This window comes from Amphiura filiformis, chromosome 16 (genome assembly GCF_039555335.1).
Source record: "Amphiura filiformis chromosome 16, Afil_fr2py, whole genome shotgun sequence".
NCBI classification, from domain to species: Eukaryota; Metazoa; Echinodermata; class Ophiuroidea; order Amphilepidida; family Amphiuridae; genus Amphiura; species Amphiura filiformis.
In genome coordinates, this window is record NC_092643.1 from 60,578,006 (window position 1) to 60,594,782 (window position 16,777).

The 16,777-nt window shown below is 37.8% G+C and overlaps 2 protein-coding genes across 2 annotated transcripts in view; one reads left to right on the top strand and one right to left on the bottom strand.

Moving 5' to 3' along the window:
* The window catches only part of LOC140136286 (uncharacterized), a 29,504-nt gene extending 23,805 nt beyond the window's left edge, over positions 1-5,699 (bottom strand). The window contains exon 1 of the mRNA XM_072158013.1: positions 5,655-5,699. The gene's annotated coding sequence lies outside the window, so the exon portion shown is untranslated. The remainder of the gene's footprint in view (positions 1-5,654) is intronic.
* Positions 5,700-5,744: 45 nt separating this feature from the next.
* LOC140136288 (uncharacterized) overlaps positions 5,745-16,777 on the top strand; it is a 33,397-nt gene continuing 22,364 nt past the window's right edge. Inside the window, exon 1 of the mRNA XM_072158014.1 lies at positions 5,745-5,895. The gene's annotated coding sequence lies outside the window, so the exon portion shown is untranslated. The remainder of the gene's footprint in view (positions 5,896-16,777) is intronic.

A 16,777-nucleotide genomic window follows, 5' to 3' on the forward strand; every position in this document is an offset into this window, starting at 1 on the left:
ACAAAGCAAAATACGGCCGGGCATGATTTTCCCAAAACGACCCGTATTTGCTCAGTGCACAGTAGGTAAGCTTAAAACGTCTCACAAATTCAAAATGTATCTAAATGTAGTAGCTTGTAGTGAAGCTTCAAATTTTATAAGGACCCTGTTTACTCATAGATTTTTTTTTATTTACATGACTTTGTATCTTGCAAAATGTGAATAAATTCAGTGCATTTTACATTTTTCTCCATTTTCAATAGCACATAGGTTTGAAGTCAAAAGTTTGCCTATTTGACTCAGTCTGGGCAGTCGGACATTGTCATTGGAGATATTGTAGGCCTATTTTATATATACGGGTCTGTACAGTAATTATGAGCCCTTGGATTGGAAAGTAAAATTAGGGTTAAAGATTTTTGGCAAGCCTCCAAGGCTCCATTTCAATAAGTTTGAATGCCAAGTTTGCATCTTTGAGGCTGCGGGTCTGTGGGTCTGTACAATATAAATTATGAGCCCTCAGGAGGGTAAAATTGGAGGGTGGGGAGATTTTTGGCAAGCCGAGAAAATAAACAAATAAATAAAATTTTTTCTCCATTTTCAATAAGTTTGAATGTCAAGTTTGCATCTTTGAGTCCTTGGAGATATTGTAGGCCTATGGTGTATTATATGAGCTATGTAGGCCTACAATAATTATGAGGCGAGCCCTCGGGAGGGTAAAATTGGGGGGATAAGATTTTTAGCAAGCTGAGAAGGGGCACAAGCAATTTTGGCAGGACGAGAGGGGTTGGGGAGGGAAGCAATTTTAGCACATATGTACTGGCACCTTTTGGAAAACACTTGCAGAAATATTAAATATGCAAATTTCCTGCTCGCTACACTCCCATCATATTCTAGCACATTTAGGGGCTATCATTTTCTTCGGAAGGGGGTCCCAAACTTTTTTTTAAAAGGTCGGCATTAATAAAATTACAACCACCTGTATTTCGGGAACAAAAATTTTATGACCCCCCACACCACCAACACCTATCCCCTAAACAGGCTAAAATTGTATTGAAATTAGTCTTTTTGAATAAAATAAACACACTATTTGTGGTCATCTTGTGACTCCCTACATTGTGGTCATCAACAATTTTATGACCCCACCTATATTTGGGACCCCCTTCGAGGAATATGACAGCCTGTTAAAGTTTGCAAATTGAGCAGTGCAAATTGGGGGGGGGGGGCTGCAAAGATTTTATTTTGGCAGGCCAAGATTGGGGGAAGCAATGTTTGTTGGCAGGCCAAAGAGGGGGGGGGGAAGCAATTTAAAAAATTACCCCCATACTTTATTGCACAGCCCCTTACACACAATTGTACAATTCCACTGATTCAATACAACAAGAGAAGCACAAAATTAAAGTCACTTGCATTGCCATATGACAACATAAACAAAGTGGCAGGATGATCCTCCATACACTGCTTGGGAGAAAAAACCCATGGATGCACACAGCAATTTATAGGCCTAATGCTGGTTTTCTACCATGCCGCTGAGCAGCGTGGTGCACACATAATGTAAGACAAACGGACACAATCAAGGTTTGCCATTGGTTGATATGTCTTGCCGCTGTGGCAAGCGGCATGGCGTATGAACCATTGATAAGCCTTGATTGAAAGTCTGACAGGGGCATCACTAGCAGTGCTGTAGAGCTTGAGCCATCCATGGACTTGGACTTGAAACTGGACTGAAGTAGTGTTGCCAAAACTTTTCAGCGTTAAGGGGTGGCATGTTTGCTCGCCATTCAGCGGTAAAGGAGTCTCAAGTAACCTTTTTTTTAAGCTTCCAAAAAAACCATCCAAGTGCTGTCGTAGACTATACAGTTCTCTAGCTGTCTGCTCAAAATTAACTCCGCAATATAACAGGCTCTACATATTATTGTTATCCTGCACTACAATAATTGGTTTGATAGCTTTAATATGACATGATGAACTGAACAAGGGTCGTGTGCTATTCACAGGGTCACAAGTCACACAATGAAACCAAGTTGCATTCAACATGGTACCGGAGGATTATATTAATCTTAAAACCAAGTAATCGTATGGGCTATTCCAGTTCATACACCAGTACCCCCTATGGAAGACATGACCTTAATCTTCCACACAGGGAGTGTGAATTTCAAAAGGGAACCCTAAATGGGTGACTACATTTGAAATCTACAATCCCTTTGTGGGAGCTTAAGGACATCCACCATGTGTACCGTATAGATTTGGTAACCCCAATGCAGTTTTGTTTGTCAGTTTTGAACACTAACTTTGTCCCACCCCTCAACATGGACTTGCCTCCCCCCCCAAAAAAAAAAAAAAACCAACCTCATCACCTGTAGGTTGGTGTATATTGGCCTGTAATAATTTTCACTACACTTGCCCAAGGTCCTGCCATGTTTCCAACACTCTTCAATATGCCCCTGTCAGCAGTAAAGATACAGTGGCAACTCGTTTCAATCACATGTTATTAGAACTGGATAACACAAACTCCTGATAACAAGAAGTAAAATTTGAATTCCGCACAACTTTGTGTTAATGAGTTTCCACTGTAGCATTAATTGGTAGTCCTCAATATGCCCCCCTCCCATCAGCAGCCAATTACAGGCGTGCACGGCTGCGATATCGCAGCGCGATGCTATAAAGTTGAACAAAATCCATCTCCATCGCGGAACAAAATTTCCACCGCGCGATGAGAATTTTTACCGCCAAGCTTGTAAAACCCTGGCTCAGATTTCAGTGTTTATAGCATCGCATCGCGCTGTGATGTGGAGTAAGAACCAGACTTATGCACATGTAGGCAGTGAAAGGAAAATACATTTTCAAAATTTCCCCCTGTCCCATCAATACATTAAAAAAACTTTTTAACTTAATTTTATTTTTTGTACTTCACTTGCACCAAAAATATTTTGTGCAAAAGCTATGTGCTATGCTCCTTTTTTCCCCCATTGTTTTCTAGAAAAACAAGCTAAGCTAAGTACTACTGGGTGTGTTTTATGGGTGGGTGTATGTATGTATGTATAACTTTTTTTTTAAAGGGCTTGTACAAAAGGCACTGCATATAGTGCTACAAGTAAGTAAAAATAGCACATGAGATCTTTTTAACTGTGTGGGCTACAACAAGAATTTCAATTCTTGTTTACCTCACTGTAGGGCTATGTGCTAAAATGGCTTTCACATACTTGTGTGTGTGAGTTTGAGATACAAATGTTGGGGAGGGACATATAGATAAACATATTATGTTACACAATTTAAAAAGGTGAACATTAAAACATATTATAAAAGTGCCTGGGGCACAGACCACACCCAATTGAATTGAGGGGAAAATTGTCTGCAAGCCAATCTGCTAATTCCAAGTTGGATCAGTGAAGGTTGGAGTACTACTGAGTTGGTTTTAAATTTTACATTGTATCCCTGCAGGGTTAGCTTGATTCAATTGATTTAAATCAAGATTTAAATCATTTTCATGATTTAAAATCAAATGATTTTTTTTAAGTCACTGATTTAATCAATTTCAGTTCAATGATCAATTTAAGTTAATTTCTTCCTTAAATTGACTGTTTTACTATATATACTAATTCTTCTCACTTTTTTATGATTACAATTAAATTACCAGTGCCTCTATCATGTCATTTTATCTATTGCTAAAAATTCATCTTCAAGGTGCAGAATTCAAAGGGTTTTTTTTCTTGAAATTTTTCCATGATTTTAATTTCTTTTTTGAAATTTTCACCTGTAAAAACATATATTTTACACCTGTAAAAAAAACTACTGCAAAAAGTGGTAATTTTTGTAATTTTGGGTTTTGACTGGGGGGAAAGAGTACTGACTGGGTGATTTTGCCTAAATGCCAAGTTGCTGTTCAAATTGAAAAATTTAAGGGTCTTTGGGTGACAGATCAAATGGAAAAATAGGGGGTCTTTAGGTGACAGGGCATGTGTTCGAAAACAAATACCCGGTATGGGGTCTTTGGGTGACAGCGACGCTGAAAAGGGGGGTCTTAATAGCCCTACATACACATCACCTCCAAAGTTGGTGTGCCTCCCCTTCCCGGGGCTCAGGGCCGGAGTTACCTTTTTTGGGCCCCTCACCGTGAGTTTTAAGGCACGCCAGTGTGATCACACATCTTAATTCACCTGCCCGAGTGCGATTTATAGCACAGCTTAAATTTCTAAATTTCTTACAGACTTTAATTACCTTAACATTTCTAGTAGAAGTGTGATTTGTAGCACGCCAAGCCTGTATAAATTTTCAAAACTCATTGCAACCCCTGTGCACTCAAGTGGTCAAGTTTTGGTTTCCATATAAGATTGAGTGGCGTTGGAAAGATTTTCAGGAGGACGGGCATATTTTGTTTCGATAGGTCTACGCTATTTGAAGGGCCAGTGACAGTGTGCAAGAAACCGTCAACACAAGCAGAATTTTGGCTGCTTGCCCCCCCTTGGCCATGGCAAAATCTTTGCCCCCTTTTGACGTGCCAAAACCTTCCCCCTTTTGTCGTGCAAAAAAAATCTTTGCCCCCCCCCTTACACATGCAAGATTTTGGGGAACCTTAAATTGTCTTATCATAGGCCTAGTACGAGCGCAGTGAGCTGGAAATTGCATTTGCATTTGAATGTGTACCTTTTCATACACTTTTTAGGGTGTAAGCCAAAAATCGCTTGACCCCCCATTTCGACCTGCCAAAAATGCTTGCCCACCTATTGGCCTGCCAAAAAATCTTCCCTATAATTCACCACCCCAAGGGTGCAGTGCAATTTGGGGGACCTGGGCCCGGGCCCATCTGGCCCAATATTAACTGAATCCTGCTCTGGATAGAGCTGCTGTACCAAAATACTGAACAGGTTTCAAATACTTAATTCATAAGATTATTATAGGGACCGTTCATAAACACTTGTTAGGGGGGACCTGATGTAAAATGGGGGCCCTTAAAAGTTTTGACCCTCCTAAGGGGGGCCCTGAAAAACTTGACCACAAATGTTCCTGAGAAAATTGTGTTTAGGGGTTGACCCATAATTTTCATGTCAAAAAGGGGGGAGGCTGAAATTTTGAGATCCGAAAAGGGGGGGAATTTTGTGATGAAATGTTTTGGCATCAGGCCCCCTTGAACAAGTGTTTGTTTGTGAACGGTCCCAGTTTTAAGCTTACCTGTACAATTGAAGGCAAATCATTGCACTGTTCGCAGGTCTTGCCCGCCATATTTTGCTTTGTAACTTCACTTTCAGTGAACCAATCCTCCGTCTCAAAAGTTTTTAATAAGAAAACATCCCTCCAAACATTATTTCTAAATTTCAGGTCTTAAAATGAAAAACTCAGCTTGCTATTGGCATGGTTTTGGTAACATTTTTATACTAAAATTACGAGAAAATTTACGTTCATTTTTTTGACATGAAGGCGGCATGTAAAACGATGTTTTTCGATATTATTTTTTCAAACCAAGCCAAACCATTAATGCTGATAAAAGTCATGACTGTAGTGATTATATTCGTCAAGTTAGTTTTATCCGATCGCGTTATTTATAGACAGGGAAAAGGTGAAATTTCAGCATATAGTTTCCATGTACGAACTCTGTTTACATCAAAAAGTGACATTTCCGGTTTGTTTAAAGATCCCGGGCCGCGCATGCGCCGTGCGTTTGTCCTATGTCAATGATTGACCGCACTTCCGGATCCGGTCTACCTGACCTATCTAATTACAGCCCGTCACCAATTAGTGAACAAGACAACAAGTTCCTTGACCTTGATTGATGCAGGGTTGATATTTCCAGATATCAAACAAAGCTTTAAGTTTTTAATGCATGAATGACGACTCCTACACGATCGTGAAAAGGATAAAAGTTTCTTCTTCTTCTTCTTTCTGGATACTCTCCAACATTCAACAAGGAATCACACGAAGAGGGTAAGCATTTATGATACATGATCATGATGATGATATATAAATGATCATATACTATACCGGGATACTATAGTAAGGGAGTGTTCAGAAATACTTTGGTGGGGGGGCTGGTAAAAAGGGAGGGGGGGCCAAAAAAGTTTTGGACCTTAAAAGAGGGGGGGACCAAAAGTTTTAGGTGGTAGAAAAGGGGCCAAAAAGTTTTCCTCTTTAAAACCCAAAATTTTCTCGCGCTTCGCGCGCATTGAGACCCTCTATATCACTTTTAACATGGGCAAGTTTTCGTTTTCAGTGCTTTTTGTTTGAAAAAATGATGGCACTATAGTGTATACATATCTATTAATTAATATAACATTCAAGATGATCAGCAACATGCAACATCTGGGTTGGTCTAAGAAATACTGGCACTTTTTATCATAAAATTTTATATCTCTTCAAAGTAGGCCACAAATCAGTATGATTATGTACCAATCTGATCAAATACAACTAAATCAAGAAAATATTGCAAATAAATTGGATTTCTTTGCACGTAAACTGCACACTTCAGCATGTTCAGTTTACTATTTCTCATTGCAAAATGATTTTGTACACAAAGGCCCATGGGTAGATTTACCATAGGCAGAGTGGGCCCAGGCCCAGGTACCACAGTCTTTGGGGGCCAAAACTGATACCTGTGTACATTTGCGTGACCAAATTAATCTCATATTTGACCATTTTAGCTTTTTGCATAAATTAGTTCTAATTTTAACAATATTTGACCATTCAAGCTTCAATATGGCCAAATTTTTTGGGCGGTTCACCCGCATTTGTACAGTACTATCATAGCCACGGATCTAAATTATGCACCTATGAACCTCCAAATAAATCCGACCTCTATTTCATTTATCCCTGTAAAATCAGATAAACACCCTGATTTGGGACAAATCTAAATTAAGTATAAAATGAACATTTCCTTGTGCTTGTATTTCATGCGCAATTGTCCCACCGGGAATGTTTCAAACATTTGCCTCCCTCAATGACATGTGACCCAGATACCACACCACTGGAAACAACACTAGTATGTTTGTTATACGATAATGGGGGGTCAAAAAGTTTTGTCTGTCAAAAGAGGGGGTCAAAAAGTTTAGCGGTCCATCGAGGGGGGTCAAAAAGTTTTCGAGTGAAAAATTTGAGGTAGACCAGCCCCCTACCAAAGTATTAATGAACACTCCCTAACAAGCGGCTAGGGGACGCAGGGGTAACCTTGTCAATCAAATACTTCATCTATTGTGTTCAATACTTAATCCGATAAGTGATCGATGTATATCGATAAAAGTAGGATCAAGATCATGGAATTAAGCTACGGGCGCAAGACTTTAATACTTTACGAGGTGATTCAGCCAGGTACCTGGATTCAGCACTCAACAACAAGTTGTCATGACTTAATTTTTTCTTTATGATTACGATTAAAAAAAAAAAAACAATGATAAAAATATAAACAAAATAATGATAATATTATAAGAATATAAGGCATATAAGATTTCTTTTATTAAAGAAATTAAAACATTTTTTTTTATCATTAGCATAGGCCTAAATATGAATTCGTAACGTTATACATTATAAATATCCGCACGAACAGCATGAATATAGATTGTCATAAAATGTAGGCCTAACTTGAATACAAATACAAATTACCAATTCTAAAAATGTTATATTAAAATGCGCTTTGTGTTTTTTTTTTTATTTGGTTAAAACTAAGTAGGCCTACTTTAATAATTCTCAATACAAATATAGGAATGCGTCTTGAGTATAGGCCTAATAGGCCTACATATTTATTATTATTATAGTTTTGCAATATTATTTTTGTTATTATTTATATATTGTGTTATTCAATTTTGAATTTATAATATGTTCAATTACCCAGAAAACACAATTTTTTTTCGAGTTTTCGACATCATTCGCAAAAGGTTAAAAAAGTTTACCAGAAAATATTTAAATGTCGGGTTATATAAAGGGTATATAAAGGGAATAAAACTTTCATAACATTAAAAAACATTTTTTGATAACTTACTGCAAATATTCTCAAACATATCATTATTTAAGTGGTGACAAAATATTTGGCAAAAAATGTTTGCAGAAAATATTTTTCAATAACATTTTGAAAACATTTAAAAAAATATTTTTGTAGTGTGTTTCCATACAAAACGTTTTAAAATGTTTTCATGACCTTTATTTAACCCGACATTTATTATTAAAACGTTTTTACCAAAACCGAAAACCGAAAACCCAAAAATGTTTTGTGTTTGCCGGGATTGCCTTTCAGACCTTCACATTAAAATGTAGATTACTTGGTAGCTTTATATTATAAATGGTCAATGATTTAACATAAAAGTTATTATTTTTATCATTATTATAACATTGTGATGATTTTTCATTATTATAAATTTTTATTTCATTTCAAATTGTAATTTTTTATAATTATTTAACTTTTATTCCATGCAGATTTATGCGCACACGTTAAACTTGGTCAATTTCGCACAGTGGTCCTCTGGGGATAATTGCCTATCGATTGGATTGATCATGGATATAATTCATATAAACATATTGGTGATATCATAAGCTTAACTTTGGTGGACAATAGAATAACCATTGATTGACAAGGTTACCCCTGCGTCCCCTAGCCGCTTGTCTATAGTAGGTTAGACTGCTGCCCTCAGTCGTCAACCATCTGGATTGACGACTGAGAAAACTACGTGAAAAAAAGTGACGGATTTTGCAACAGGATTCCTGTGGCATAGAGCGTGCGCAGTTGTGTCCAAATTGACCTTTTGACCGAGTTTGTTGTTTTAGAAGTTCAGAGCGCGATCTTGTCACAGCGGGCGCGGTACAGCGACGCGGTATACATGGTATCTGGCGCCGCTAGTCAGTCGCGCCTACTGGGCGCACAACCAAAGTCGCATTGAATAGTTTTCAGAAGTCCGTCATGATATGGACTGTAAGATAATCAGTCGTCACTACGAAGCATACGCAGTACATGCGAAGTGTAGACGGCTGATTGGAATTAGTCTAATAGTAGGTATGCCAGGTGAATTCAAATTTGCCATCAAACTGCATCATTTTATGTATCAAATTACAGCCCTTGAGTAAAGAAAGCCAACACTGAAAACCTTTTTGTCATAGCACTTTCCGTAGCAAAGTTACATCTTGTCAAAGATTGACTTTCATTTTTATTCTGCTAGCAAAATTCCCCAAAACAGCATTACGGGGGTGTTTCTAGATCTTAGTCTCATGACGGTCGATAGCACCTTTTTTATTTGAACTGCTATCAAAATCTCTCTGAAATTCCATGTGCGAGTCTCTCATCACCAAAAAAAATCATATATTTGGGTCAAGTGAAGTATAGACAACATATTTAGGAAGGTTTCCTTCTTAAAAAGCTTCTTTTAAATTTCAATGTAAATTTGTATTGCCGGTTTAGGCCATTTTGACTGACTGAGGTTTCCCTGTCATACCTACATATAGATGATAAATATAAGCAGTACATGATAAGCATGATAAGTACCGTATGTTTTTTTTCCAGTTTAACTTTAAGGAAGCATGTGAATATAATTCATGAATTTGTTCATATTTATCGCTGACTGTTGACGACTTGACTTGTTGAAGTTATTCCCACATGCTATTCATTCAATGAATCATTTTATTCCATTATAGTAGACATATATATATACTATATACTATATCAGTATCATGACTATGTACTTGAACTTTCTATTGAATGAACACAGCCTGAAATTGCATGACATTTTTTTTGCGTACACTGCGATGAGCATCATGTAGGTACATGTATGACAGGGAAACCTCAGTTAACACATTTGCTAGTCAGTCAAAATGGCCTAAACCGGCAATACAAATTTACATTGAAATTTAAAAGAAGCTTTTTAAGAAGGAAACCTTCCTAAATATGTTGTCTATACTTCACTTGACCCAAATATATGATTTTTTTGGTGATGAGAGACTCAGACATGGAATTTCGGAGAGATTTTGATAGAAGTCAAATTAAAAAAAAGGTGCTATCGTCATGAGACTAAGATCTAGAAACACCCCGTAATGCTGTTTTGGGGAATTTTGCCAGCAGAATCTTTTTTGATGAAAGTCAATCTTTGACAAGATGTAACTTTGCTACGGAAAGTGCTATGACAAAAAGGTTTTCAGTGTTGGCTTTCTTTACTCAAGGGCTTTAATTTGATATATAAAATGATGCAGTTTGATGGCAAATTTGAATTCACCTGGCATACCTACATCATGTATGCCAGCGTGCACGTGTGCGACTGTGTGTGAGTAACGCGGGAGCGAATTCAACCATGCCAAGGCACCCCGCACTTGTGATTGCCATTGACGTCTACAATGTATACAAGGCCCTTTCATGGTAGGTCATAGGTCAAACTAAGTGAAATCAGTCAAGTGTGGAGGACAAGCAAGCAAAGTTTTCTGTACTGTTTCAATGCAAGGTCATGCTCTGAGACAGGAAAACTTGTCTCTAAAACACAATTTCATTGTAAAAATTTCACATCAACTATTATTCAATGTTGATTGTTGTAAAACTATACTGTTCAAATGATGCACCATTGAACTGGAAAATTGCTTCTTTTCACTGATTTGTAAGAGCCCATAATGATACCCATGTTTGATTCTTATTCCAGAACCATCCATGTGTAAAATGCACCCAATGCTGTTTTGTGCTTAGTGTCTAATATTCAGTCTATTTATCAGACAACATTTGAGGTATACTGCCCGAATAGTGGTCTAAATTTGTGTTTATATTTAGTAGATAAATCCCTCATTGTTACTGCCAAACCAATTCCAGACATTTTGCTGAAATATAGACACTTTGGGTTTGCAGTGGATAGAAATGTACACTAAAACTACAATGTAGTTCCAATAATTGGAACTCACTGCACCGACCATGAGCTAAGGAGCTATGTGTACCGTATGTGGCGCCGCGATTTAGCGTGCATTCATCACCAGATTCACATGTACATACATGTAGTCGACTTCGACTTTTCAATGCTCATAAAAACCACTCAAAAATCATCTTTTTAAATATTTCTTTGGACAACAGCTGATGCATAGATTAAGTGGAGCAATCACAGGTGACATACATAAAGTGACACAGGTTTCTTTTGTGAGTATTTTACTAGATATACATGTACTAATGCAAACTTGCCAAAATAAAACCCTGGAGGCACCCTACGGGAATACATTGTACCTACACATGCGCATATTTTGGGGGCGCCAGCTCCCGGAGTAAAAGCAGGGGGCGGCGGAAGAAGAAGGGGCGGCAAAAACAGGGCGGCAAAAAACAAAGGCTGCAAAAAGAATTAGTAAATAAAAAGGACGGAAAAATTTGATAAAGCATAAACAATTTTGAAAAAATGGTACTATACATAAAAATGTAGCGCTTTAAGGCGCTAGCGTCTGAAACGCTTTTTTTTTTTTTTTTTTTTTGTTTTGTTTTTTTTGCTCTTCATTTTTTCAATCGACCGAGAAAAAAATTGGGTCAACCTTTTCGGGCTGTTGAGGAAGGGGCGGCAAAATTGAATTTTCTTCAGCCCCCCGGGGTTGGGGCGGCCACGGTACGCCACTACTACAACTTGAGAACAAGTCCTCAAAAGCCCTCTTGTGTCACCATACCTTATTTGACTACAAAATCCTTCATAGTACTCCTTTTCTGGCATATTGCTATGATTTTGGTGTCTAAATATATTTAAATGAGCTAGAGCTACCTAATTTTGAAAGTTTCATGAAAATCGGACATTACGTTTTCTCACAAATTGCCATTTTGGGTCAAAATTGAACGTGAGGGCTTTTTCAAGATTTCGCAGTAAATTTTCTTCCTTTCGTGTTTAATGTTTACGTGTATGCGAAGTTTTTTAGCAGAAGTAGTTTGTCCGCAACGCTCATCAGAACGTTCATTTGGATACCACCATTGGATTGTACAAGATAAAAGGTCATTGACCCCCATGTATTTGTATAGCAGTATCGAAAGAACATTCAAACGAGTGCTACGGATAAACTAACTGTGAAAAGGTTCAAATATCTTGAGCAGTTACTGATCATCTTCATAGCTATTAACTTAAAAACATGCTCAATTTTGACCCAAAATGTCCATTTTTAAGAAAACCTAATGTCCAGTTTTCATGCAACTTTCAAAATTAGGTCAGTAGTTTGAGCTCATTAACATATATTTAGACACCATAATCATAGCAACATGCTAGAAAAGGACTACTTTGAAGGATTTTGTACTCGAATCCACTCCTTCCACAATGATAAGGTATGATGACACAAGAGGGCGCTGCACACTTTTTTCTCGGACACCAGGCCAAAAATTTTGTCATTTCATGTTGAGATAGATTATAAATATAGCCCACTGGTATTAGTAGTAGTAGAAATTGATGAAGCATGACAAAGGGTGATCGACTGATCGCATCAAAATTGTTTTTAAAGCTGCACTTCCAAATAACAAAACTCGAATGCAAAAATCAAAATCAAAAGCTAGAGTTGAAAGCTACCGCTTTTGGTAGATTTTTTCCGATGTTTGTTTTAAATATTTTGTTCAAATTTGGGTGATAAACAGTTATTTTGATGAATCAAGCTGTATCTTTTAGAGCAAGGGTTGCCTACAGTAAAAATTTCAATTGAATGAATTAAAACGTGCAGCTGCCAGCAGTTGTTATTTCAAAGTAGGGCCTACAACACAACTCTTGGCAGGCTGAGAGGGGAGCAAGCTATTTTTGGTGGGCAGTTCTTCAACATTTCTAACTCAAGGAAATTCAATATTTTTTGCCAGCTTTTGTTTTCAAGATGCAAGTGGGGAATTCAATATGCAGAATAAAAGGTTATCACATTCTTTCAACCCATATATTCATGTGCAAGCCTTACAAAAGTTGTTTTCAAATAGCAAAAACAACAAGATATATTCAAGGATTTGAAATTTTATATCTATAGTAAACACACCAGCATAGGCATCTGTAGCTAGGAGCGTGGTGGGGTCACACAATTCATATCAATCCAATTTTATGTGCTTCATGAATGTGAGTCGATTCAGACTACAGTCATTGAGTTATCAATTCTATAGAGACTGTGTATATACAAGCTCTATTGTCCGACAATAGAATAATCAATTTTACCTGGATATTTTGAAACAGCTTAATTAATTACATCACAGAGCTATAGCGATTAGTTTTTAACTGGGGTTTTTAAAAAGCCAATGATATACAAATACCAATCGCTTTAATACCACGCGCTGGGTTATTTTGTGACTCTCGGCAGGTGGCGGAGCATTTATAGACCAGTTTATTTCGCTACCTATACAAAATAATTATTTACCTGGTGTAGACCATGTGTCCCATGGATGCTGTTTTTGTTGTTGTTATTTTCAGTGCAGTGAAGAGATCTGTTGCCCAGTTATACTGCAACGTAAATCATATACGTTGGGGCCAGCCCAGAAGGCTCTATCTGCAATAGCTGCCAGATGTCATATTTTTGTGTACAATATAGAATGCAGAAATTATCAAAATGTCTACAGGGCAGCTATTGTATATATATGGCTTCCTGGCTCTAATACCTCGATGTGAGGCTAGTTTAGCCGCAGAAACCTGAATCTTGGTCAGCAATCAAATTACCCCGGAAGTTACCACTATAGGATTGCTATATTCCGTGTTGGAGGTAACTTGATTTTTGACCAAGATTCTGCTCGCTGCAGTTTGGCCATCCTAGAAAAGTAGCAAATTTACAGGGTCAGAATTTCGTTCTTGCAGAATAAATTTGCGGGAATCATTTGATTCTCGCAAATCAACTTCTATGTAAAAGTTTGTGGGAATCAACTTCCCTTACCAAACACAACTGCCTAATAGACAGTTAATAGGCAGTTCATAAGCAGTCGAAGACAAATGACTGCCTAATCAAACTATCAACAAGAAGTTGCTGGAAAATTAGGCAGTTGAAGGCCTGTGACTTAGGCAGTCAAAAGAGCTTGACAGATATGAAGGTCTATAATAGGCAGTCACTATATGAAGCTCTAATACTTTGATTTTTTTATCTAATCAAAATGAAGCTCTAATACTTATGATTTTTTCATCATCAAAATGAAGCTCTAAATGAAGCTCTAATAGGCAGTCAGACCTAATAGACAGTCAGAAGCTAATTTGCATAAGTCATGCCCCGGTCACATGATCACCAACTGCCATTTCAAATTTGCTGTTGGATTCAACAAGCTGTTCTTTAGATGGTGGTGTTTTAATGGTCTCTTCACACAAATCATTCATTCTTTATGGGGAATTTTATACTACAGATGCATGATTATACACTGTTGATGCACAGGTAAATTAAAGGTTTGCAGGGTTGCATTGCAAGCAGTATAAATGTTGTAAGCTTATCAACTGCATGTACAGATAATGTGTGCACAGGCTGCTGAATTTTGCAGTATGCACTTGCATGTGATAACCTTGCTTTCTAGCAACTGCAAATTGGATTCATATCATTAATGGCAATAACTGATACGTCTTAAAGGTTGGGGATCAGAGGTATAGTGGTACAATCCCGGGGTACAATATGCCGCAAAGTATAGCATGTGGTGTACGTACTGATGGGCCCGGGTTGGCACCTATACTGAAACTTAATTGTTAAAAATTGTCCGGGCCCTGGATTTTAGTTTGCATTTTACTCATGTCATTATATGGTGTACAATTTATGCTTGGAACTCAAAATCATTTAGTGTTTAATCAGGAACAGGGCTGTCAACTCTCACACCTATACTCGATTACTCGTAGCGCAGTCTAAACGAGGAGACAGAAAAGCATAGTGTGTGAAGTGTATTAAACTGTGCACAATTTACATACAAAACGAGGAGTTTTCACAGGAATGTGAGGAGGTGTGTGAGGAGAACTTAGCACAAATACAATTATGGATCTCCTCGAATTGAAGGAAATGCCGGAAAAAGACGTCCTAACCCTGGAGTTCTCCACTTTGAGAAGCTCCTCAAATTACTGCTTTTTGGGTCTAACCTCCTCAAATTCCTGTGTTTGTAAACACTCAACTCCTGGTTTCGCACGCGGTGCACACACGCATTGGCCGTGAGTCTCACGCATTGGGTCACTTTCACGGTCTCACGCCAGGGTAGTATAATCTCACTCCTAGGTAGTAAATCTCACGCAAAACGCTGGAAAATGAGTAAAATCTCACGCATCATCAAAATAATTTGTTGCTCCTACCCCTAACCCCCCCGCTTTTCAGATTCTCGAACACCATGGCTCAAATAATGGGTCAAAATGAACAAAAATATGGTGAAAAGATGTCATGTTGACAAAGACTGCAAATTGCTTTAATTGTTGGCTGCCTGCTGAGATTTGAGGCTTCATTGAAAGAAATTATGGCATGTCGATTGATTGTCAGCTGAGGGCATGCTACAATCAAACATTCCCCAATAATTAATAACCAAAAGGAAAGTAAGTACTTGATTCATGAAAACAAGTTTCCACAGCAAATTGGGAGACATCCAGCGATCTTCCTGTAAAATCACAAGCTTCCGCTTTTATTTGAGGCTGTTGACGACGGCAAGGAGTGTCTTTTGGAATTGCAGGAGAACGTTTTAGGTCCGATGGAGCCTTCAAGGAGAGCTGTTTTATAGTGCATTTGCAATAGAATGTAAGGAGAAAATGGTCAACTAAGGAGAGCTAAAAATCACTCTCCTATATCGGATTTAAGGAGAGCAGCTAGAGTGATTGCTCTCACTCTCCTCAAAAGGCATGTCCCTGCAACTGCTTGGATTAGAGCTTCATCTGAGGCAGTCAACTGCCTAATTTAGAGCTTCATTTGACTGCCTCAATTAGAGCTTCATTAGAGACTGTTGACTGCCTAAATTAGAGCTTCATTTTAGGCAGTCAACTGCCTAAATTAGTGCTTCTTTTGAGGTCGACGACTGCCTAAATTAGAGCTTCATTTGAGGTGAACTGCCTAAATTAGAGCTGAAGGTGAAGGTCTAAGAACTGCCTATAGTGCTTCATTTTGCCCATTTTACAGGTCTAGGTACTGCCTATGTGCTTTCAGGTCTATATAGAGCTTCATATATCAACAGCTTCAAGTGACTGCCTGTATTAACTGCTTAACAGACTGCCTAATAACTGTCTAATGAAGGCTTTCATTTCGGTAAGGGTTTGATTCACGCAAATCTGTTTACAAGAATCTTTGCGAGAATCGATTCTCTGATTCACGCCAAAATTCTGACCCTGCTACTGGTGGACTATTTTTTCAGAAACAAACAAAAAAGTTGATGGCTTCAAGTTCAACCAAGGAATTAATATTTGTATATTTTTGTTGGAAAGGTATTATACATTGTTGAAAGCTTGGTACTCTAAAAATATCATGTTGTGAAGTTTCCACTGTACATACATTTTGTAAATATATTACTTAAGATAAAAATTGAGAAAAGTTTTAAATATGTTTGGATTTCTAATGTTCTTTTATTCCCAGGTTTACACAGTTTGGCCAACCAATTTATAAGTGAATCTGCAAGAGAATACATATAAACAATGAAGCAGTTGCACCCTTTCACCTGCACATTTTGTGAAGCTACTTTACACTCTTTTGATATGCTAAAACGACACAGAAAAAGACACATGGTGAAGTACACCCGAGCTTGTGCAAAGAGGAAACTGCATGGTAATCACAAACAAATCAGTGATCTCTTTCAGTGCGAGATGTGTACGCAGTGCTATGTGGAAAAAAGCAATTTGGATGAACACTTGAAAACACATAGCAGTCCAAACAATACAAATAGGCTGCTAATTTGTGATGACCATTCTGCAAAACCTGGCAATGAACTTGGACATAACAAGATAATATGGCTGGATCA